We start from the raw sequence: 26,186 nt of genomic DNA on the forward strand, positions 1-26,186 counted from the left end.
GTGTGCTATTTTATTGATAGAACATTTTGGTTGAACTCCATGGAGAAATTGAGACCGTGAAAGAAATTATTACTTTCCTAGAATTACACTAAGGGGAATGGCACCACTTTATGGATCTCTTAGATGTTACCATATAACACAGTAAACTCTCCCACCCCCTTTGGAAAACAAAACAAAACAAAACAAAACAAAAAACAAACCACTATGACGAGAATAGACCTATAGAATTTTCTAATATCTTCTTTCTACACTTTTTTGAGATTTAAAGTACTTGCTTTTAACTATGTTCTGAATTCTTAAAGAGCCGAATGTTGACAATAATGTCCTAACCCATCTAAATAGGATGTCTTGGCTTCCTCTAGAGCATGCACTCACTTTTCATGTATCCCAGTGAATCTGCTTGGATTAAAAACAAATCAAAACAACTCCTGAATGGAAAACAGACGGCTGATATTCAGCTTTCCTTGCTGGCTACACTCGGTGCCACGAAGCATTACTCACGAAATGGGCTTTCTTCCTGGTGTTGTTTTCCTTCACATTTCAGTTACTGAGTCTGTGAATATGGATCAGAGCTTGAAAAAGCCCATGATTTGCTCTGAAAAAGATTGCATGAAGTGCATCAATGCCTTCCCGGCTGAAAACATCTGTTAGGAGGCACAAATTTAGCTTCTCATTGTTGGCTTCCCTGAGTATCAGACAGTTTATTATTTAACTGATGCCTGGGAGAAATGGGCTCCTGCAATAATCTGGCCACAGGCTGAAGAAAGTTTTTATGCTTGTTATTTAAAATACGCAGAGATGGAAGGATTTGGGAATGAAACGTTGACCTTTAGTCCTTGCCAGCTAAGAAATCAACTCTAATAGTATTTTTAGAAATATATATATATTTTTTGGTTTATTGTACACTTCAGGAAGTTACTTTGCCTCTTTAAGAACAAGACAAAAGATATTCAAAAAACAGAGTTTTTAAAATATGAGGTAATTTGAATTTCATAAAGATGAGGAACAAAGATGGAATTGCTTTAGGAATTTTACTGAAGAGGGAAAGGTGGTACGCTGAGATCAAATTGTGCTTAATAAATACCCCAGTACACCCTAATAGACACTAGGGGATGCTGTCCCGTGTAATAAATACCAGTTATTATGGCAGCATTCCCAAAGTTAATCAGTTGCCTTACCTCAGTGTTGAGGAAACTGGAATGGAGGATAATTTTCTAACGTCCTCCATGAAATTGCAAAGGATGTGAATGTTCCTGAATACATTATTTCATTACATTCTAGAATGGTGTATTTCCAACCATGTGATCCTATATATTTTAGTGTCTGCGGGTAGCTTACTCTTTTCTGTTCTTCTTGTCTGATGATGCAGTGGTGTTCAAACCTGACTGCTCACTGGATTACGTACAAAACACTTTTAAAACCTACCTGAGCCTAGGCCTCAATCCATATGTAATGAGTCAGAATTCCTTACATTGTAATGGAGGCCTGGATAAGTGGCTGAGCACTTAAAAAACTTAAGTAGTTTCTTTGTTGTTTGGACTTCTTCAACTTAACCATGAATTAATAGACAAATACTCCCTAAATCCTATCAAGGGACACACACAGTCAAAGTTAAGATTATTACTTCTTTTTTTTTCTCTTTAATTCACTTTTTATTCTCATTTTATACTTAAAAAATTCCATTATAGTTAACATACAGCATTGTATCAGTTTCAGGTCTACATTATAGTGATTGAACAACTCTATACATTACCTAATGCTCATAATGATAAGTTTAGTCTGAATCCCCTTTACCTACATTACTCATCCCTCTACCTACCTCCCCTCTGTTAACCATCAATAATTAAGTCAGTTCTCTATAATTAAGAGTCTGTGTCTTGGTTTGCCTCCTTCTGTTTCTTTTCCTCCCCTTTGCTTGTTATTTTGTTTCTTAAACTCCACATAGGAGTGAAATCACATGGTATTTCTCTTTCTCTGACATATTTCACTTAGCATAATACCCTCTAAGTCCATCCATGTGGTGGCAAATGGCAATATTTCATTCATTTTTAAGGCTAATACTCCATTGTATATACATGCCACACCTATATCCGTTCAGCTATTGACAGACACGTGAGCTGCTTCCATAATTTGGATATTATAAATAATACTGCTATAAGCATAGAGGTACTTATATCTTTTCAAATTAGTATTTTCCTATTCTTTGGGCAAATACCCAGTAGTACACTTGCTAGATGATATAGTAGTTCTATTTTTAACTTTTTGAGGAGCCTCAATAGTGTTGTTTATACTGGCTGCAACACTTGGCATTTCCACCAATAGGGTAGAGGCTTCCTCTTTCTCTGAATCCTCACCAACACCTGTTATTTCTTGTGTTGTGGATTTTAGCCCTCCTGACAGGTGTGAGGTGACCCCTCACTGTGCTTTGCATCTCTCTAATGATGATTGCTGCTGAATGTCTTTTCATGTGTCTTTCGGCCATCTGTCTTCTCTGGAGAATTGTCTATTCATATCTCCTGTGCATTTTTAACTGGATCATTTATTTTTGGGGTGTTAGGTTTTATAAGTTTTTTTCTATATTTTGGATATTAACCTTTCGTTGGACATATCATTTGCAAATATCGTCTCCCTATTCATAGGTTGCCTTGTAGTTTTGTTGATTGCTCACTGTGCAGAATCTTTTTATTTTGATGTAATCCCAATAGTTTGTTTTTGGTTTTGTTTCCCTTGCCTCAGAAGACCTATGTAGAAAAATGTTGCTATGGCCAATGTTAAAGAAGTTACTGCCTGTATTCTCTTCTAGGATTTTCTGCTTTTAATTCTCTCATTTAGGTCTTTAATGTTTTTATTTTTGTGTACGGTGTAAGAAAGTGGTCCAGTGTCATCCAGTTCGTCCATCACCATTTTTTTTGAAGAGTTTTTTTCCATTGCCCATTGCTTGCCTTGTTGAATATTAATTGACCATATATGTGCAAGTTTATTTCTGGGCCCTCTATTCTACTGATATGTGTGTCTGATTTATGCTAGTACCATATTGTTTTGATCTCTACAGCTTTGTAGCATATCTTGAAATCTGTGATATCTCCAGTTTTGTTCTTGTTATCAAGGTTGCTTTTGCTATTTGGGATCTTTTGTGGTTCCACACAAATTTTAGGATTATTTTTTTCTAGTTTTATGAAAAATGCTTTTGTTATTTTGATGGGGATTGCATGAAATTTGTACATTTCTTTGGGCAGGATAGACACTTGAACAATATTCTTTCAATCTACAAACGTAGAATACCTTTCCATTGATTTGTGTCATCTTAGATTTCTTTCATCAGTGTTTTAGTTTTCAGAGTACAGATCTTTCACCTCCTTAAATCTATTCCAGGTATGTTATTATTTTTGATGCAAGTGTAAATGGGATTGTTTTTTCAATTTCTATTTCATTATGAGGGTATAGAAATACAACAGAATTTCTGTATATTGATTTTTTTTTTTTGTATCCTGAAACCTTAATAAATTCATTTATCAGTTCTGGTAGTTTTTTGGTAGTGTCTTTAGGGTTTTCTACATAATATATCATGTCATCAGCTAATAGTGAAAGTTTTACTTCTTCCTTACCAAACTGTATGCCTTTTACTTATTTGATTGCTGTAGCTAGAACTTGTGCTATATTGAATAAAAATAGTGAGGGTGGACATCCTTGCCTTATTCCTCATCTTAGGGGAGAAACTCTGCTTTTTACCACTAAGAAAGCTTTAGCTGTGGGTTTTTCATATATGCTTTCTTTTATGTTGAGGTATGTTCCCTCTCAACCTACCTTGCTGAAGGTTTTGGGTATTCTCCTTGGCCAAATGCTTTTTTTGCATCTAATTACCATGTGGTTTTTAATCCTTTATCTTATTGTCATGTATCACATTGGTTTGCAAATATTGAACTGCACTCATATCCCTTGAATAAATCCCACTTGCTTGTGGTGAATAATTTTTTAAAAATGTATTGTTAAATTACTTTGCTATGTATTGTTGGGGATTTTTGTATCTTTGTTCATCAGAAATATTGGCCTGTAGTCTTGTTTTGTTGTTTTTTTAAATATTCATTTGGGAGAGAGAGCGCAAGAGAGCACAAGTGAGCACATGTGTGCACACAAGCAGAGGGAGAGGGAAAAGCAGGCACCCATTGAGCAGAGAGCCAGATGTGGGACTTGATCCCAGGACCCTGGGATCATGACCTGAGCCTAAGGCAGATGTTTAACTGACTGAGCCCCTCAGGCACCTCAGTTAACATTTTTTGGGTTTTTTTGTTTGGTTGGTTTTTTTAAACGCCTTTACCTGGTTTTGTTATCAGCTTAATGCTGACCTCAAATGAATTGGGAAGCTGTCCTTTGTTTTCTTTTTTTTTTTTTTTTTTTTTTTTTTGAATAGTTGGAGAAGAATAGATATTAACTCTTCTTTAAATCTTTGGTTAGAATTCACCTGTGAAGCTGTCTGGTCCTGGTCTTTTGTTTGTTGGGAGTGTTTTGATTACTGATTTAGTTTCATTGCTGGTAATCATTTTGTTAAAATTTATTTCTTCATGATTCACTTTTGGTAGGCTATATGCTGCTTCTAGGAATTGAACCATTTCTTCTAGGTTGTCTAATTTGTTGGCATATGACTTATAATAGTCTCTCCTTTATATTTCTGTAGTTTAAGTTATTTCTCCTTTTTTGATTTATGGTACTATTTGAGTCCTTTTTTTTCTTCTCCTATTCCCTTTTCTCTTCTCCCTCTTTCCTCCTCCCCTTCATTTTCTTAATGTGTCTGGCAAAAGTTTTCTCAGTTGTGCTGATCTTTTCAGAGAACCAGCTCCTGATTTCTTTGGTCTGTTCTATTAAGATTGTTTTTGTTTTTGTTTTTACTTTCTATTGCATTTATTTCAGTTCTAATCTTTATTATTGTTTTCCTTCCACTGGTCTTGGATTTCGTTTGTATTTTATCTAGCTCATTTAGGTGTAAGGTTAGGTTGTTAGAGATTGTTCTTGCTTCTTGAGGTAGGTTTGTATTGCTATAAACGTCTCTCTTAAAACAGCTTTTGCTGCATCCTAAAGATTTTTGAAGCATATTTATTTCGTCTCCATTTTTTTTTATTTGCTGTTTTATTTATTAGTTGACCCATTTGTTGTTTGGTAACCCCTTATTTAACCTCCATATCTTTGAGTTCTTTCCAGATTTTTTCCTGTGGTTGATTTCTAGTTTGATAGCATGTGGTTGGAAAAGATGCCTAATATGGCTTCAGTACTTTGTATTTGTTAAGATTTGTTCTGTGGCCTAATGTGTGATCTATTCTGGAGACTGTTCCATGTGCACTTAAAAATAATATGTATTCTCATGTTTTAGAATGGAGTGTTGTGAATATATCCCTTAGGTCCATCTGCATGTGTCTTGAGGACTGAAATGGATCTTTTGTAGGCAGCCTATACATGGGTCTTTTTTATATATTCAGTATCCCTAGTATTCTATTGGAGTGCCTAGTCCATTTACACATTACATATTAATAGGTCTGTATTTATTGCCATTTTGTTACTTACTTTATGGTTGCTTTGTGGCTCTTCTTGCTCTTCTCTCATAGTTAATTAACTTTCTTTTAGTGATATGGATTTCCTTTCTCTTTCTCTCTCTCTCTCTTTTTTTTTTTTTTTTTTTTTTGCCTATCACTGATTCTTTTTGCTTTGTGGTTACCATTAGTTTCACATATAATGTCTTATGCATATAGCATTTTATATTCAACTGATGCTTGCTTAAGTTTCCAGTCATTTTTTTTTACTCCTGCCCCCACAGACTTTAGGTCTGTGGTGGCATACTATCCTTCCTATAGACACCAGGCATTTTTCAAGCTGTTGCTTCTGTGCTATATATCTCAATGGGGCTTTTTGTTGTGCTGTATCTGTAAGGATAGGGACTACATCCTCCCAGCTCTCCCAGGGCTGAGCCCACTGATTATTAAAGTTAGAGGTGTTTAAATCCCACTGATTCTTAGCCCCCTCTTGTTTTCAAAGCCAAATGTTAGGATCTGTTTTCCTTGTGTGGGTCCCTGATGCCTGGGCTGCCTGGTATGGGGATCTAGTACTGTCCTGTCCACCACATCCCTCCCAAGTCCCTTTGGTTTATGACTGTGTCTCCACCCTTCCTACCCTCTTCAATGTGGCCTGTTCTCTAGGTTTACTGTGGAGAATCTATTCTGCCAATCTGTCTTTTTCTGGGTAATTTACACTGATGTGGACATTACCTGGTTGTAGCTGTAGGTTTAGGTGAGCTTTGGATCTTCCCGCTCAGCCGTCTTCCCTAGAAATCACCACTTGTTACCCTTTAAGTTTTTTTTTTTTTTTTTCCAGTGAGGACATGGATTTAAATGGAGTTGAAGTCAAATTCTTCACTTCTTGATCAAGCTTCTTGGTTTTCATTTATTTCAACCTCATTTTTATAAGAACTATTTTGACCCTCCTTATACTATCTTGACATAGATTACATTTTGAATAGAATTTATTTCAAAAAACTAAAAACATAGCCCTGAATGAAGATAATAAAAGGAAAGTAATTAAATAATGTGCTGCTTATTATTTTTAGTTTTATTTCATGAATAAATACCCAGATATGACCACACTGGAAGATGTTGTAAAGTAGCCAGCTGCTTATACCTACACCTAACCTTGGAATCACTGAATGTTACAGCTATGCATGCACATGATACAGATGTGTAATATATTGGCAGCTTGTGTACTTTGAACAGCATTGCAGTCAGTACGTAGTTTTTTCCAAAGGTGATGCTCTTGATACATCTCTGACCAAAACAGAATTTTTCTCTTGATATACAATGTAGTTACAATACCAGAAAACTCAATGTATAGTAAAATTTTGCAAAAGATAATTTATATGTGTCAAATGGAGTTACATTCTGGGCTCTAATTATTATAAACAGGTTGTCCACTTACATGGCTGTTCAGGGCATCAAAAAGCCATATGGAGTGCCTTGTTCTTATTCTTCACAAGAGACTCTGGTAAATTTCAGAAAGATAAGAATGTTGTTTAGCCCTGGTTCACTGAATGAGTAGAAACCTCACACTTTGCCCAAAAATCTTGTGATAACCAAAAACTCCTCAAGAAATTGACCAAATGTAATCTACGGATAGGAGGACCATTGTCAAGACCTCCTATAATGCAAAAAAATTGCCTAAAGATCTCCCCTAAAGCTAACTCTATATATGTGAATTTTGTGGTTTTATCTTGTGGGCAACTATATAGTGGTTAAGTGGATAGCCAGAAATGATTATTGTTGTTATGTCCTTGGTCAAGTTCAATTATTATGCACTTAGTCAATGAGCATATTCTCTGAAGCTTTCTGTATTTAAAGTAGCGTCTTTTAAAATAGAGATTAATTACACAGAGGCAAAAGGTGAAACTACAGATGAAATGTGATGCTGATCTCACTCCTTTACTTTCAAGATTGGAGCACAGTGACACATACAGATGCCCTAGAAGAGAATAAAAATCTAGTTTTCTGTCTAAGATGTTCCTGTGACACTTGAAAAATTCTTAACAGGGATCTCTCCTTGACTGTATGCTGGCCCACAGTGAAGCTAAAAATAGTTTTTGCTTTAGGCATTCTTTTTCTCTAAGAGACAATGCAAAAGAAAGAGTGACAGGTGTTTCCCTTCAGTTACTTAGATTTTGGTCTCCCTTTTGTTTCTGTCCTAAACAATGGCCACCTAAGAAGTCCAATTTGAATTAAAACTCTGAAAACTGAACAAGCTGGGTATTTACCCTTGTCTTCTTTTTTTTTTTTTTACTATGATTCACCAATCACTTTTTATTATAACTAGATTTAATATGTAAATACTTTGTCTCAAAATAGAGGACCATTTATACTTCAGTTGTCAAGGAAGCATTCTTTTACATTGTTCATGGGTATGTGTTGTGAGCTTTCTTTGAGAATTTCAACTGCCCATTTATAGTGAGGAAAGACACTATCAACATTGTTAACTTTCAGGAGAAAGCTAATCTGATTAATTAGAAATAATCTGCATATCTTAACCTCTAGTGTATCCTAGATTTACTTTATTTCTACCTACCTAAAGTTCTTGTTAGGGATTAAATGTTTAAAGGATGCAATTGGGGGAAAAAATTTTTTCTGCCTGGGGAGAATGTTGAAATAAATGTTTTCTGTTCAAACATCATATCTCTTCATACCAATGACAGGTAATTTTCACAGGTGGAGACTTGCTATTCCTCTTTTTTCCAGTTTAATATGCCTTTGAAAAATAGGTTTTGGTTTCAAAACGGATATTTTTCTCAAATCAAAATAATACTCACCAATTGATTAAAAAAAAAAAAAAACCTTCAGGCTCAGTTGAATCTGGGGAAAGCTTAAACTTGCAGTGGTTAATAGAGAGTAGAGTTTTCTTTTATACATTGGTGTTTCTCAGTTGTTATGGAGAAAAATGTAAGATTGGACTAAGAAGGAAATAATACTGCATCCTCTTTAACCATAAACTACATTCTGTGCTAAGTCTCAAATATATTCAGATTCCCTTTTTCCCATAATGATTCAAAAAATAGCAAATACTAAAACAAAAGAACCAAAGTGATACTAAGCTTTTAGCAGCTGACACACTTACATGTGATTGATCAAGAGACAGCTTTTCTCAATGACAATAATGGGAATGAATTGAGAGGGCAAAATAAATGGGTTATTTTGGAATAGAGCTTTTACCAACTGTGGGGTTTTAAAAAAATCTCTTCGTTTTTTTAAGATTTTATTTATTTATTCATGAGACACACACACACCCACACACACACACACACACACACACACACACACACAGGCAGAGACACAGGCAGAGGGAGAAGCAGGCTCTATGCAAAGAGCCTGACGCTGAACTCGATCCCAGGTCTCCAGGATCAGGCCCTGGGCTGAAGGCGGCACTAAACCTCTGAGCCACCAGGCAGCCCTCATCTTTTAAAATATATCAAATCCATTGGTTTTCCTCCCTTCAAGAGATGAAGGCTCCTTTGACTGTAGGCTGGAGCTAGTGATGTTTCTAATGAGAACAAAGCAGAAATTAAGACATGAAGAGATTGTGGCACAAAAACAACACAGTGGCTTCTATCTTGGTTGCTCTCTATCTTGGGTCACTTTCTTAGGGAAAGCCAGCAGCCTTGTTACGAGGGCATCAAGCAGCCCTGTGACGAGGCCTGTGTACTCAGATACTGAGACTCCCTGTCAACGGTCATGCAAGAAAGCCATTAAGGAGTGGATCCTTCATTCCAGGTCCAACTTTTATTTTATTTTCTTATTTTTTTCAAGTCCAACTTTTAGATGACTGCAACCTCAGTACCTTGACCCAGAGCTCCTGGACTAGGCCCCTCCTGAGTTTCTGGTCCAAAGATACTCTTAGACAATAGGTATTTGTTGTTTAAAGCTACTAGTCTAATTTTTATACAGTGGTGGGTAACTAAAACACCAATAATAGGTCTTTGATATTCATTGATATATAGAATGCTTTGAATTTGATATATTGCAAATCCAAAGTATTCATTAGCTTAATGTGTTGACTAAGATACCTAGGGAAGTAAAGGAATAACTTGATTAGTTTTAGATAATCTTGCATAATATTTTGTGTATATAGTACTTTTATGTGCCCTTTCAGGTTTATAAATAGATTTGTCTCTGTAATTAATTATAACTCCTTTTTTTATGATAGAAAAACAATTGAGAGATGCCAGGACTATAAGTGGTAGTAAACCCCATGGATAAGTGGTAGTAAACCCCATGGATCAGGCTACTGGCATTCAAATCTTTACTACAGTACTTAGAGCTATGTGACCTGGGGCAAGTCGTTGGTTTCTATGTGCCTCAGTTTCTTCCTCTATGAAATAGGCTTAACAATAGTACTTTCTTAATATGATTTTCCAAAAACTTTAGCTGATCTAACCTCTAAAAATCAATCATTATAATTTACCACATTAACAGAACAGAGTAGAATATCTTATAATTCATCTTAATATATGTAGAAAAAGTATTTGATAAAAGCCACATAAATTCACAATTTAAAATACCTTTTAAGCTAAAAGTAGAAGTGATTGTCTCTAATTTGTAAAAAGAGCATCTATTATACATTGAAAAAAAATTTATATTCATAGTGAAAATGCCCAACAATTCAGCATGAAATTTGTAAACATTAAAAAAAATTCTTTGTGTTACTGGTATCTTAGAAATGTAATTAAACTTTATATTAGTTGATTATAAAGCAACTTACCTCAATGAATTTACTAATTCTGTTAATTAATCTACAGAGTATTTCCACACCTGGGTGACAGGGTGTTTTGGCAGAGGGAAAAGGATAATGGAACTCAAAACAGCTCTTAAACAACTGTTTGGAAGTAGCAAACGTCAATTCTATCACATTTTATTGGCTGAAGCAAGTAAGAACCAAACCTGGTGTCAATGGGGAAGTATAATCACCCCAAAAGAGGGAATATTTGGAATAATTATGAAATACTTATGAAATATGTATTATGAAATACATAATTATGAAATAAAAGTGAACCTCTTCATGCTAAAATTACACAGAAGGGGGACTTGTTAGTGACTGTGACAATTTACAAGAGGTTCCTTTTTTTTTTTTTTTTAAGTATTTTTATTTGTTTGTTCATGAGAGACAGAGAGAGAGGCAAAGGCACAGGCAGAGGGAGAAGCAGGCTCCCTGAGGAGTGCCTGATGTGTGACTTGATCCTAGGACCCCGGGATCATGCCCTGAGCTGAAGGCAGATGTTCAACCACTCAACCCAGGGGCCCCTTTTTGTTCTTATTTTGCCATTCTCACATAGAAATTCATGTGTTGGGCAGCCTGGGTGGCTCAGCGGTTTAGTACTGCCTTCAGCTCAGGTCATGATACTGGAGTCCTGGGATCGAGTCCTGCGTTGGGCTCCCTGCATGGAGCCTGTGTCTTTGCCTCTCTCTCCCTCTCTCTCTCTCTCTCTCTCTCATGAATAAATAAATAAAATAAAATCCTAAAAAAAAAAAAAAAAGAAATTCATATGTTAATCCTAAACCTTTCTTGGAAATCTCAGGTCTTTGTATCCAAGATTTCAGAATATAGAAAATTATACCTATGGAATAATCTACAATAAAATAATACAAATGATATATTTGTGTAATCCTTTACAGTTTTCTGGGATATTTTCATTCATAGAGAAAAGTTATGAAATGGTTGGACACTTTAAATGCCTGTTTAGGTAATGTTCCCCAGTAGACATAAAAATACGAGTGAAAATATGGCCAATGTTATACTCATTTTCCTATCCTCAGAGTCTAACAATGTCTGACACAGGGAAGGACTCACTTATGGCATGAAACAAGATTTACATACTTGTTCAAGGTCATGGTGCTAACAATTGTTAGAGCCAAGACTGAATGCAGGCCTTCTGGCCCCAAGAGCAGAGTTCGCTCCTCTGCATCATGGCTTTCCTAATAGCACCTGCCTAGGTAAGGGCAGAGAATCTAGAAACCCAGATATGAATAATAAATGTTTGTATTTTCTCTGAAGCTGACCAACCTTTTCACTTTGAACGTGCTGGCAGGTAAACAGATGAAGAAGATAAAGCATGGGTCACTAGGAAGGCAACTGCTGAGAAGTCTCTGCCCACAAAATACCATCAATGTGCCCATCTGTTCTGTATTTAGACACACATTTTTCAAAATTAACATATTTAGACCCATTTAAATGAAGAACATATGTTCAGAAAGGTATTAGAATGTGCTGCTGAAGGCTGATAAAATCTCAGGTCTCAGAGAACATCAATACCTAACAGTTCCTTATTCTGGAAAGAGTTACTTAAGCTAGCGGAGAAATTCCCTAAAGGGAAGATCTCCAGTGTTATCTAAAGGGATAAACTTGATCTGTGTAATTTCATTGGCCCGGGGCCTCTGAACACAAGCAGCATTCATCACTTGCTTTTCTATCTTGAACAAATTGATACTATAATTGAAATGATTTTCCAAAGTCGGGCCAATGTTTCTCTTTCAGAAGAACATAATCACCACTAAGCAGAATTAAACATTTTCTCAATGGCCCTCTGTACAGTGTTTCAAACTTCCTGAGTCAATTTCCTTGTCTCAATTTTCTGTATTATCTGTCCATGTTGCCAGTCAATACCCATTTTTCCTGTCTGCTTAAGGACATCTAGGTGTTCTGGATGATAGACTCACAAATACTAGTGTCTGTCCTTATCTTCTTGAATTAACAATCTATATAACATGTGAGAACTTACAAGGTGGTTTCATATTTGGAAAAAATTAAAATTCCTTACAGAGCACCTGTTTTGGGTCAGCCAATTGTGAGAAGCACAAAGAATTGAATCTGTAATCTTTGCTGGAAAATAATACCTATATAAAACATGAAATAGCTATGTTAAAAAACTAAATTCAGGGCAAAACTAAAAATACCCAATTTTTTGAAATACATAATCTTATCACTCATACATAATGCATATTCTGTAATATAATTGCATACAATAGTATAAGGGTGATCAAATATATAATTTTATTAAGTAATTTAATAGGGATTTTAAATACTGTGAGTTTTAGTAGAGACAGAACTCAGAGCTGCTATAAGTAGAAAATTCCATGAAGGAGGTAAAGACTTCAGATATTCTTTTACTTTGCATTTTCTTAAAATTGGACACTAACTCTTAAGTCAAACAAAGATCTATGATATGGCAAGAGTAAATCAGGTGGTAATTCCAAAGCAGATGAGATATTTAATTCTATTTTGGGAAGGAAATGAGGGATAATATTTGGGAGAGAAGATAAACTAGCAGTAAGATAGGAGACCTATTAAGAATGGAGAAGAGAACACCATATGTTGGTCCATGCCACTTCGGTGTAGTCTTGAGAAAGACTTTAACCTCCAATCTTTCTCATGTATTTTCATCCTAGCCTAGGGATGATCTCTGTAAAAATTGGACATAAGTCAAATAAAGATAAGAAAGCAAGGCTCTGAAAATAGAGCAACTCCTTTTTCAGTCTCCAGTGCTCTTTCTCTTCAACTTTTTTTGCCTCAAGATTCCTAAGAGAAATCTCCCACTCTTTTTAAGCAGTAGTCCTCTAGATTAATCAGATGTTATATGAGGCAGATAAAGACAAACATTAAATGTGCTGGTGAAATAAGCCTTTGTTCTACTTGATTCTAAATTAACTCTAATAGTTGTGTCTTGAAAAGGAAATAGGATGGAAATGCAGACGTAGTTTCAACATGATGCTGTAGATGAACCCTCACTACCTTTTTTGCAATTGCTGCTAAGGTCCTTGTTTTGTTTTTCATTTTCATTTTCTCACATTGGATGAGTTTCTGGATATCTCATCATTCCTGCTGCCTTTTGCATTACAATCCCTCACAATCATGTACATACTAAGTTTTCATCTCCCTCTTCAGGAGCATGTTACTCATGAGTTAATCTACTTGAACTAGAATGTGAATTCATTTTCTACCTAGTACTACTCAGCCCAGATAACCAATATTTTGCAGATCAGTGTGATGTCAAACTACCCATCTTAAGGGTTTGAATGTTGAGGAGTCTCAATAATACGTGGGCATTTTTGCATATATACTTTCTTTAAAGAAGTATGTCTGATTCAGGCAAAATAACTGATACTTGTTCCATCTTTCTTTAGTCACCTTTTATCCTCTACTGACAGTTTATTTTAAAGCTGAAGTATTGTTGACACACAGTGTTATGTTTTCAGACAGTTGATAAATCTAAAATCCAGAAACATCAAACATCCACTTAATGTAAGTCATTAATTTGCCTTTTACTACTGCAGAGTAGGTCCCCAGCCCAGTGACTCATTAGTAAGAGAGACGTTTCTCCACCACTCATCTCCACTCCAGTAATGTTACCTGTGGGCTAAAAATACATGTGGTTGATTCACACAGAAAGGTCACAAACTGCCCTAACTCCTTTCTCACTGAAAATCAAAGTATAGAATCTTACTGTGAAGAAGGGGTCTGGTATACATCCATTGACCTAGAAACATCTTTAATTAATCTGGACATGCTCATTGAAGAGACTAGAGAGAGATGATTACAACTATTGATCTATTCCTTTCACTCTGCTAGGTACAGAAAAGAATGAGGAAAGGTGGTTGTCCTTAAGGAGTGCAAGTTTAATAGAGAATAAGCGCATAAACATGTATATAGAATAAAGTAGCTACAGTAACAGAGGTATAAGGTATACTTAGACCAGCACTGGGATCTCAGTAAGAACTCAGCACATGGCAGTATCACCACAGAAGTTCTTTATTTGATACGATGTTTTCATGGAGGAGAAAATAATTAAGTCTGTTTGGTTGGATTAAGGAAGGTTTCCCTTCAATTTTCTCTACCATTCACAACTGTGGTATGATTTTAAGTGTTATTTTGATTTTTTTTTTACAATTGAAATAGAGACTAAGAGTAATTAATTTTAATTAATTAACTTTCCTCAGATCACATGGCTATCAAGTGGTGGTGTTCAGATTTCAATCTAGAACTGTGTGATGTCCGGGACTGTCATCTTTCCAGCATGCTGCCTCTTTATCTCTCATTACCATTTAGGTCTTGTGAAGGCTACAAGCAGATAGACTGCTCATTTTTTATACTCTTAAAGACAGTTTTCTTGTAGAGGAAAACTCCCCCTTTAAACATGCACATGCACACACACAGAAATATACACGGCATGTAACAGAAAATTCTATACACACAGAAATATACACAGCATGAAAAAGAAAATTCTATCAGTCAAGAAGAGATAGACTTAACAGTTTCAAGCAAGATAATTCATGGAATTTCTTGAAGGTACATGTAGTTACAGTGGATTTCTACACCATTTTTAGCAGCACACTTCAGGCTCCATTGAGTATCAAAGATGGTGTTGAAGGAAAAAGGAAATACTCGTGAGTAGGGCCACAACTCCTCTGGTTATGGAAGTATTCTATAGGAGAAAAAAAATGGTCTGGCTCACAGAATCTTAGGTGATTAGTCCAATAATGGATGTTCTCCTGCATTTTGGAGGAGCATTTTTTAAATCTTTAAAAAAGCATAAATTTGATTTTTGCTTTAAAATGCTTTGCATTGATAGATAAAGCCTCATGACCTAGATACAAACTCTTGCTAAAATTGTGTGATATTTTCTATTACTCTGGATGCATTCAGCTGCTTATCTTTAATAAAGATTGTGTTATTTCAGTGAAGATCAGGTGAAAGGAACATAATGAGTTCTGGGTATTTTTCAAGGGAGCAGGGCTTCGCTGCCAGAAAAATAATGGAGAAGATCTCAAAGGACTGTGTCTTCAGACAAAATAGTAGTAAATGATTCTTTTACTCCTGAGTTACCTAAGTCAGTTAGAAAGATGTTAGTAAAGTGTTTCAATCTGAAGTGTTAATGACTAATTAACTAGTTCAACAGTCAACATTCAATACACACTATTATGCACTAGGGGTGATGTACTTTGCTCCTGGATCCTGTGGAGAATGAAAAACAAAAATACAAACTTCCTGTCCTTACGGAGCTTAAAAATTAACCAATTAAAAACAATGAAAGTAAGATACTGGTTGATTCCTACAAAAATTAGATATATATTATTAGGCACAAGGTTTAGGCCTTGGGGATAGAGTGGTGTATGAGATGGACAGATGTCTCCTTTCATGGAGATTACAATTTCTTGGAAGCATCCAATAATGAATTTCTAAATAAATGAATCATTATTTTAGGTAATGAGAAGCACTAAAAATAAAAAAAGATGAGAGAAAATCTGTCAGCAGAGGTGATAAATGTGCCAGCTACGCGAAAGGCTGAGGCCAGTGTGTCCTGATAGGGACAAACAAAAAATGGAGGGTTCAGAATGTGTCAAAGTAGGACTGTGTGCTGGCGCTCAGTGGGCAAGGAAGCCCACGGGATAGGATGGGGTCAAAGAGGTGGGCAGGACCATTTCATAGGGGGTCTTGTGGGTTCTGGAATACAGTTTTGATTTTAAACCCACTTGAGATGGAAAGCCAGTCAAGAGTTTCCAATGGTTTCCAAATATGCACAAGTAATTACACATGTAATAGGAATCTACCCAACTGAAAAGAACAATCTAAGAGCTGTGATTGTCGGGAGGCTGGACAATTACATTTTTTTCTCAGAGAATTGAGGCTGATTTCATAGAGAAGTTTACCTTTGAGCTGGGTCCTGAAGTACACACAAAACTTCATGTGCTGAGGGAACCGTGTGAATAAAGCTCTCAGGCAAGAAATCCTAAGATGTTGACAACTGCCTCACGGATACATTTGCTTCTTGAGAAGGGAAGATACTTTAGCTCAAAGAAATGACTATTCAGTGGGAAAGTGTAGGTGCCAAGAGCAGGCTGAAATGTTCTGGTGAGTAGAGTTTGAGAGTGATGAGGTTGGGCTTTGCCCCTCAAGCTACACTAATGACAGCTGTTTACTCTGACACCTGGAAGCTGACCCTGTTGTTGTGCTTTGACATCCTGAAGGACAACATGATGCAGTAAATGTCATGATAAAGGTGTTACGTTTCAGAGCTCTGCCGAGGTCACAGGGAAAGGTCTGTACATCTTCAGACGAGTAGAAATTCTCACTAGTGAATATAAATGGGCTGCCCTCCACTGCCTTTTCGGTTTCTGTCAGTGATTATGCAACAATGCAGCCTGCATTTAGAAAGGCCACTCAAGTGCTGGAGAAAAGGAACTGAAAGGTCTTGGCTTTAGGTCGTGCTAATTACTTAGAAATAATTGAGGCCAACTTTGGTAGCCCTGTCTCAAAAGGGATGCTGTGCTCTGTGCCACTAATATGGTTTCAACATCTAGTCCTGGATGATGATGATGATGATGATGATGATGATTATACAGTTTTTATTTTTATGTGGGATATTTTCATTGTGTTACTTTCCTATTTTGAAAGACTTTGTCAGACAAATCTGCCTAGCAATGAGTACTACTAGGTGAATTGCCCAAAAGCAGATATGAGAAAAAATTTTTATGTGAAGAACCAGGTACTGAATGTTTTAAAGATTTTGTTTATTTATTTATGAGAGACAGAGAGAGAGTGGCAGAGCACAGGCAAAGGAAGAGGGAAAAGCAGGCTCCCTGCAAGGAGCCAGATGCGGAATTCGATCTTGGGACCCCAGGATCACACCCTGAGCCGAAGGCAGACACTCAACTGCTGAGCCACTCAGGCATCCCAGTAGTGAATGTTTTAGACTATTGGGGCCAAAAAAGTGCAAAATTTGGGCTATTACAGAGCCAGTTACCTAACAAGAAAGAAAAAAGTAATACAAGTCTTCTGTTCAGAAGAATGCGTTTCCTTGAGGAATAGGATTTCACTAAATTGGGGTTCAAAATCAGCGTTCCTCCTCATCAAATCTATTATAAAAGTTCATCTATAAAAAGTATCCTTAGGTTACAGGTTGTACTATAGTAGGCAATGGAGTTAATTTGGCCCAGTGGGTATAGTCTATTGACCACTCTCCTAAGTGTTTTTAACTAGTAACATGAATATTTTTTCACATTAATAATCAAGATATTAGTAAATAATCATTCTCATATAACAGAATCTTTCTATGTCTTTATGTGATAGATGAGTAGATAAGAGCACACTTTGGAATTAGACCAATCCAGGTACAATGTATAGCTTCACTCCTTTCCAGCTTTCTGACTTTCTTAAAGTCCTCTAACATCCTTCAGTCTCAATATTCTCATCTGTAAAATAATCCCTTCATCATTTTAAATAGTATGGTGCTTAAACATTCTGTAAAATAAATATTAATATTTTTACGTGATGTCTCTAGCCGTTCATTGGAGGTATGTAATACAGAGATTATTATTTGCCCCATTACTATTACTCCTTATTGGGGGAGAGTGAGGCAGAGATCAAGGAACTTAGCCAATATTTGCAATAATGCTACACTAAAACTTAGTTCTTTTATCTCATTAATTCATTTAGTAACTGTATATTAAGGATATATGTACATGCTAGGCTGATTTCTAAGATGACCCCCAAGGAACCTATCAACAGTGTATACCCTCTGTAATCTCTCCTCTGGAATGTGGGCTTGGCTGAGAGCTGTGACTATCAGGGATAATTATAGACTTCTTTGAGTTATATTATGTGGAAGGTGATAGACTAGTTGCTCCCAAGATTATGTTATATTCTATAAAACTTCATAATAGTAAACTAGAGGGAGTATCCCGATGGCTTTGCAGAAATGAAGAGCCGTGATGTGAGAGGGACAAGTGGATAGGACTAAAGGTCAGCCTCTAGTAGCTGTGAGTGACTTAAAACAGAAAACAAATAAATGAGGACCTACGTCTTAAAACTGCAAGAAACTCCATTCTGCCAACAACTGAAATAAGCTCTGAGAAGGATTTGAGCTCCAAATGATAACCTAGCTCAGTAGCCAGCTGGATTTCAATCTTTTCAGACCTTGAGCAGAGAATCCAGCTATGCCAGGCTAGGAATTCCAACTTGCAGAAATAGTAAGATAATAAACAGCAAAATTTATAGTAATTAGCTGTGCAAAAGAAAAAGAAAGAAATCTAATACAATGTACCCACATAGCTTGCTATGTGTGGAGAATAAAATGGTGAAGAAAGTAAGCCTGGTTTCTTCCTCTCAGATTTGTGGTTGGGTGAACAAAGAGGACATTTGAATGCATTTCTATGATAAACAAGGTGTGGTGGGAGAAGAAAGTCATCTAGTCATTTTGGGACGAGGTGACAAGAAAAGACCTTTAGGCATAGGCTAAAAAGGGAAAACTTTGTAGGTTTAGCCAAGGAGATGTTAGGCCTGTATCAGGAAGGGTAGAGGGAGTATCCCAGTATTTTATAGCCTGGGGAGTAGATACACAAAAGTCCAGGAGAAGGCTGAGAACATAGGGTGTTCAATGAATTCCAAATAACTGACAGACCTGTAGAGGGAGTGTGGTGAGAGACAGGGTTATAAGGTAAGCAGGACAAGTTCATAAGAGCCTCAAATTCCATGCCATAGAGTTTGGACTTCCGGCTGAGGGAAATGGGGAATGAGTGAATGGTTTGGAGTGGAGGAGTGGCAGCCTCAGATACTTTCATCTTTGTACTCTGCACTTAACTCTGTAGGATAAAGTGGAGGAGACCCCTTAAGGGGCAGAGCTACAAGTTGACAGATCGTAATAGTTGGAACTAGGACCATGGCAGGTAGAGTGAAACGAAAGTGTGCAGGGCCTCCTACCTTTCCACAATATAGATGTTGAATTGCCTTAGTCTCTGACATGATAGGTGTGATAGTTTATTAGGGTATGGCTAGAAATGTGAAAACTCACTATCCCACTGAAACTTTCTTAAAAATAGATTATATGACCAAAAGGTCTAGACTGTGGGGAGAAAAGATTAAATCAAGTATTCTCCTCATCATCTCCAGTGGAGGAAAAAAGCCACCCCACCCCCCAAACAAACAAACAAAAAATGACATTCTATTGGTTTGCAATGGTTATTTATTTATTTATTTATTTTTTTATTTTTTTATTTTTTTTTTTTTCTGGAGAAAGTGCTGTCAGAAGAGTGGTCACTCAACAGCTGTTTATTGATCCTCCCCAGGGACTGAGAAATGATGAAATGCTCTGATCTATTTAACCTTATTGCATCCCTTAGGCATTTTGTTGAAAAGCAATTAGCCACTTCCCTTTTTCTAGTAATAGCAGTTCCAAATTCAGATCAAGCTCCCTAATTAGGAGATCATAAGCTAGGATGGAAAAGTAAATGGTCACCTGACAAGCCAGAGTAAGATAAATGTTAATGCTTTGTGCAGGGGCCACTGGACACCAACTAGGAATGTTCATGGAAAGACTTGAGTATTAATTGGGACCTACAAATGATATGTTCGAATGAATCTATTGTTAAAAATTCTTTAAGTACTGAGATGCACAGTAATTTATTTATGGTAGCAAAGAAGCTTAAAAAGCTTACAATTAGTTGATTAATGAAAAATAATACCATGGGTTTTGTTAGCCATCAGTTTTGGTTCCACTGAAGGTACAATTGCTTATTCTTATCCCTTAAATAGGATTTAGAGTGATTCTCTACAGCCCTGAATAGGGGAATTGTTGCAGCCTTGAGCTTCATGTACAGCTATTTTGGTAAATGACAGAGGTGAAGCCTCCAACAAGCGTATCTGAAATAAGAGGTGGTTTGACAGCCAAGGAAGGCTTTGATCATGTGATAAACGAGTCAATAGGAAGAAATCTCTCAGGTGAGAGAGCTATAGTTCTATCAATTATGTTGCTCTATAAATCAGGAGAAGTGGGGAAGGAGCCAGAGGTTACTTCTCAGCTTTCTGCCAGATGGATTTTGAGGGGGGAAACCTCAGCTGTGTTTTAGGATTCTGTAGCACAGATGAACTCTGAGCTGAAATACATGGATGGAGGTAGGAGGACTAAGAAAGTGCTGATGTGTTTCCTCAATCTTCTATATAAAAGAGTTTGTAGTGGGGAGATTTGTGATGCAGCCTGAGCAAAACAAATAAGGAGACTCAGTTAGAAACCTTCTATTTTGAACATCAACCTAAAACCCACAGCCAAACAAAGTGTGTTTAATTTAACAGCCCTCAAACGAGTCACTTGCCATTGAAAGTTGAGATCAAAAGGGACTTGGCATTCCAGAAGCATAGTGTCTCTCACAGGAGACTGTCTCCTCAACTAAGTCTCTGTGGGTTTTTCATTACTAAAGTGAAAAGGGTAGAAAAAAGTGACCCTTTAGTGAACCAAGGAAAAGTGGTGGCATAGAGACCTTTTTCTTACCCTTCTTGAATAGGATGATCCATCAAGCCCAAGCTTCAAAGTCGAGGAAATCTCACAGGAACAATTAATCTTACAAGATTTCTAACACCAAGATCAATCTAAGTAAATTCTCTGTAAGCATTTTCATTATGGAATGTTAAACTGCTACAAGTTGAGCCCCTGGTTTTCTGAGCTGGAGCACATTCCCTAACATACCTGACTGTTACTAGCTCCACACCCCTCTCTCAGGTGACAAGGAAAGAATCTGTTCTAAGATGCTGTAAAAATGTTTAGCCCCTGGATCCTCATCATTTTTATAAATCAAAAAGACTCTTACCTTCCCCACCTCCAGACCCTACTGATATATTTTTCCCTATTAGGTCCAAATAGGTATAAAAAAGTAAATGAATTGGTGTTAAAATTCACATAAAGAAAGGGCTATATTTTCCGAAATGCTCTTATCTGCACCCAACAGACCACAAAACAAAATAATACCTAATACCTCATGTCATTGGGGACATTGTGACTGAATTCTGAATTTAAATTATTATACTATACTGCCCTCCTAGAACCATCTACTGTTGAATGTCCTCTGATAAAAAGATGAAAGGGATAAGGCTTGGGAACAATTAGAAATGCATGTTCTTGGCAGGTAGAGAAAACCATGTTAGCTTCAGAAAAAAGTTTTATTTTTCATGTATGATCCAGATACACTAAATGGCTGGCATTGATTCATAGGTTCAACAATGTCAGATCAACATCCTTGTGATTGTCTTGACCTTTTCTCATCTCAGGTGATGGCTGTTTATACTAGTTTGCTAGGGCTGCCAAAACAAGATAGCATAAACTGGATGGCTCAAATAATAGAAATGTATTTTCTCAAAATTCTGGAGACCACAAGTCAGATCAAGGTATTGGCAGGGTTGGCTTCTTCGAAGGCCTCTTTCCTTGATTTATGGATGGCTATATCATTACATGGTCTTCCCTCTGTATGTATCTGGGTCCTAATCCCTTCTTACAAGGACACTAATTAGGTTCCATGAGGGCCTACCCTCATGGCCACATTTTACTTGAATTATCTTTTTGAATACTCCGTTTCTAAACAGTTACATTCTGAGGTTTTAAGGGTTAGGACTGCAACATGTGGATTTGTGGGGAAACAAAATTCAGACCATACCACTGCTGAAACTTAAACTCCTGGGTGGGAGAAAGGACCATGCCATCCAGTTCTCCCCTCTTTGAAGCCCTCTCCACCAGCAGGCTCATGGCCCAGACAGAAATAGAACACATGAACTATTTCTAGATGAAAGGGAGGCTAGGAAGGGCAGGGGAGGGGAGATAGGCGGAAGTAGTTTTGTTACTAGTTTAGCACCATCAGTCAATTAATTGGGGTTGGGTTCTTCATTTACTTATACAACATCCAGTTGTATCAGAAGAAGGTGGGAGGATGCATGTCATATATGTAAATAAGACAATTGGTTTCACAGGTGGAAAGAAAATAAAGACATGAAAAAGCAGAAAAGATTTCACTTTATGTGAACTTGTTTAATTTCAGTCTATTGGGGATTAGGGGTGCAGATATACCCAATACTAGACCCAATTATAAAGGGTCATTGGTATTTCTGCCATTTCCCTACCCATCCCTCCCCATGCCTTCCTAGGGGATCCATGCCAACAAATTTTCAGCATGTCCTCTAGCTGAAGTTTACTCTGAGAAGAGCATTTGCTATTAGCTCTCTATAGTACTCAGTATGAATAAATTTAAGTCATTGAAATGCCCCTTTGAAGGAGATTGCGTATTGTTAAGCTTTACTTTATAATGAAAGGCTTTGCTCACAATTTCTGGGATTTCAGGCACTGGTACACAAATGAGGGAGCTTTAGGGTCAGAACAGCTATTCTTGTGTCCCAGGAATCACTCTGAACCGGGGGCTGACTTTAGAGATGGCTACCGACCCTGCTTATTCAGAAGTTTGGCGCTGAATATTAGCTTGAAATCTGGCAAATCTGTAAAATACTACATCTAGATTGGGTCATTTTATTCTTTATTGCTGTGTAACACATTACTACAAATACAGCAGTTTGAAATCCTATCACCTACTATCTCTAAGTTCAGTAGGTGAGTTGTCTGTTGTGGACTTGCCCTGTGGTCTCACGGGCCTGAAACCAGGATGTTAGCCAGGCTGCACCCTGATCTGGAGAAACTGGGAAAGAATCTGCTTCACAATTCACTGGTTGTAACCAGAATTTATTTGCTTGTGGCTATAGGACTGAGGTCCTCATTTTCTTGTTATTGTCATGGGTGGTGTTGTCAGCTCCTAAAAGCCACTCTTAGGTCCATGCCACATGGCCCTCTCCATCTTTAAGCCAGTTTTGAATCTCCCTTGAGCATCAATTTCTGACTACTTCTGCTATCAACCCCAGAAAACCCCCTCCTTTTAAAGGGTTCAAGTGATTTGATTAGGGCAGGTAATCTGTTTTCAATCAACTAATTAACCTGAGTTCCATCTAAAAAATTCTTTTGGCCATATAATCAGAGGAATAACACAAGGGGACATCTTAAAATTCTGCTCACCATAGTCCTCACTCCTTGAGGCAATGTCCAAGAAGTATCTGCCTTTTTTTTTTTTTTTTGGTCTTTTGTGTGTTTTGTTTTTTTTTTGGATTTTGATCAGAGGTAAGGCAGAGGAGCTAAAAGAGTGGGATACATAGATTTGATCAATCCACTGGTTTAGCCCAGAGATGAGCCTTTTGACATAGTTAAGTCATGTGGAAGAAAGAAGAGGTAACTTAGAACTTTAAAGCTTTGTGAAAAAAGAAAGGAATCGTGTTTGCTTTGTTGGTTCTCACCTTCCCAGTGTATAATCTAGTAAATCACAGAGTAAGCACTCAGCAACTATTTGTCAACTAAATAGATTATATATTGGTTAACTTCTGTTGTGTTAATAAACACCCATCCAATCATATTCATTTACAATCAAGCTTATTTCTAACTACCTTGATGTTGGTATTGTCTTTTCTTCCGACGGATTTTTGTAAGAGATCAACTGAAAGTACACAGTTACGTTAAAACCTCTCCGAGTTGGATATTACTCCCACCAAACCATGTGGTCAGTCCCATAACCAATGGTCAGGAAAACTTGGTCCCTCTACTGAAAGGCACTGCAATGTCACATGACAACAGATAGGGCAAGTAATCATAACACAGGGAGAGGGTATCATAGCCGGCAACAATGAGCCAGTCTATCACAGACTATCCTTAATTTGTTGCTTAATACTTGTCCCTTCATGGGACGCCTGGGTGGTTCAGCTGTTGAGCATCTGCCGTTGGCTTAGGTCATGATCTTAGAGTGCCAGGATCGAGTCCCACATAGGGCTACCTACAGGGAGCCTGCTTCTTCCTCTGCCTGTGTTTCTGCCTCTCTCTCTGTGTGTGTCTCTCATGAATAAATAAATAAAATCTTAAAAAATACTCATCCCTTCTCCTGTGTTAGCAGACTCACTAAGGTTTGCCACTATAAGGGAAATTCCTATAGGTGGGCAGAGAAGGTGAATGAGGTTTTCCTACTCTACTCATTTGGGCTCTCTCTATTCCTTTGTGGACTGCATACCAGGCAAGGCAAAATTAACCTTTGGATACCCCATTTGGTCATCTTCGCTGCAATACCTAGAAGTCTTCCATACTAGGGTTCTGTTTTAAGAAAATAATTTTATTTTCTTCATTCTCTAGAGACCCCCAGATGCTGTCACCTAACCCAATGGATTTTACCTGGAAGATTTGATTTCTCACTGTTAAGATATACTTCAAACCTAATCCAATTGTAATAATGGCATTAATTTTAACTCCCAGATTACAAATACTGTGTTGTAAAGGAAATGCATATGTAGCTCAATCTGGTTTCCTTAAGTATATATCTTCTTTCCTTTCTTACATTCAGGCAACATTAGTCTTAAATTATAGCAACGTATAGTGAAAAAATATCGTTCTCTTTTAATGTGTGTTCATTTCTCAAACTTAGAGGAAAAAGTTGTTGCGGAAATAACATTTTAGTCAATAGATTGCTAACATATTATACTATGTCTTGCACCTTGGGTAATGTGATGTATGGAAAATTACTTAGCTATTAGTCTTCAGTGGAAGCCAAATGAATAATGAGAATTGGTAATTCATCTTATTTTCAAGGATTTTCAGCACTATCTGTGTCCTTGGGGCCGCTTTTGCAAATGTTACACTTTACTGTTCCCGGATCCAAAGCAACAAGGGGCTTTTATTTTTTTTTTAAGTCTAAAATTTAAAAGAGGATTGAGGTTTGTCTGAGCTATGCATCCATAAAGACGGGCAGGGGGAAACATAACCATTTGTGTTTCTTTTCAAATGTGACAGCTCTGTTTTCCCCTCCCTGTGAAGTTTCCGATGCGCCCTGGGCAACTATCATCATTCTACTATCAAATAGAAAGCTGAGTGCCAGCCTCACCTCTCACCTTTCTCTTAGTCCTTGGTCTTGATGAGCCACCTCCTATCATAAAGAGAAAAGTGAAACTTCTCATCCTCCTATTTTTCTGTTGGGCACTGATAGTACAGTTTTGTTTTGTTTCTGTTGGTTGGCAATCCGAGAGTCTCCTCAAATCCTTACTGAAAAAAGAAACAACAAATTAATGAGGTAGGTGGAGGAACATCCAGAAGGATGGATATCAGAACAGCGTCAGAAGCATGTCGTTTTCCTGGCCGTCACATCTACCCTGATGGTTTCATAACACCTCCAGAATGAAAGTAAATCATCCCTCCATGTCACCTGTACTCAGTGTTTTCTTCCCTCTCGAGTTTATTACAGTTAATGTGATCCTGCTTATTCTTGAAGAGAGATTGGACTGAAGGGTATGGGGGAACTGAATGGAGCGATAGAATTGTGTGGCAAACAAGCTAGCTGTTAACCAAGCCTTATTCTGTTTCTTCCTGAGCACACAAATCACATTTTCCAGACTTGCTTACAATTAGGTATAAATCCTGAGCTGCAGCAAATAGAATGAGCACAAATTAATGGTGCTACTATCTAAGACACATGCTGCAAAACTCATAGTGGCAATCCTTCACTAGTTGGATGAAGATGAGCACAATCATCCTGCACATGACGTGAGGATGGTGCAGTGACGAGATGGAAGGAGGCTGGGTACCTGAATCACTACTTGAAGCAGTGTTCTCTGTTGATCAAGAACTCCTGTTTTGGCCTTTATTTGAAGTTATATAGAATATTGTGTTGGACCCCTTATATGTTTTGGACTTTGTTACTGGATTTATTTCTTGATCTATGTACAATTTGATTATCACCTTCGATGTAAAAATATACAAATCACGTAATGTGTGCCTGTCTTTAAAGAAT

The sequence above is a fragment of the Canis lupus genome, chromosome 11 (assembly GCF_048164855.1).
Source record: "Canis lupus baileyi chromosome 11, mCanLup2.hap1, whole genome shotgun sequence".
Taxonomy (NCBI): Eukaryota; Metazoa; Chordata; class Mammalia; order Carnivora; family Canidae; genus Canis; species Canis lupus.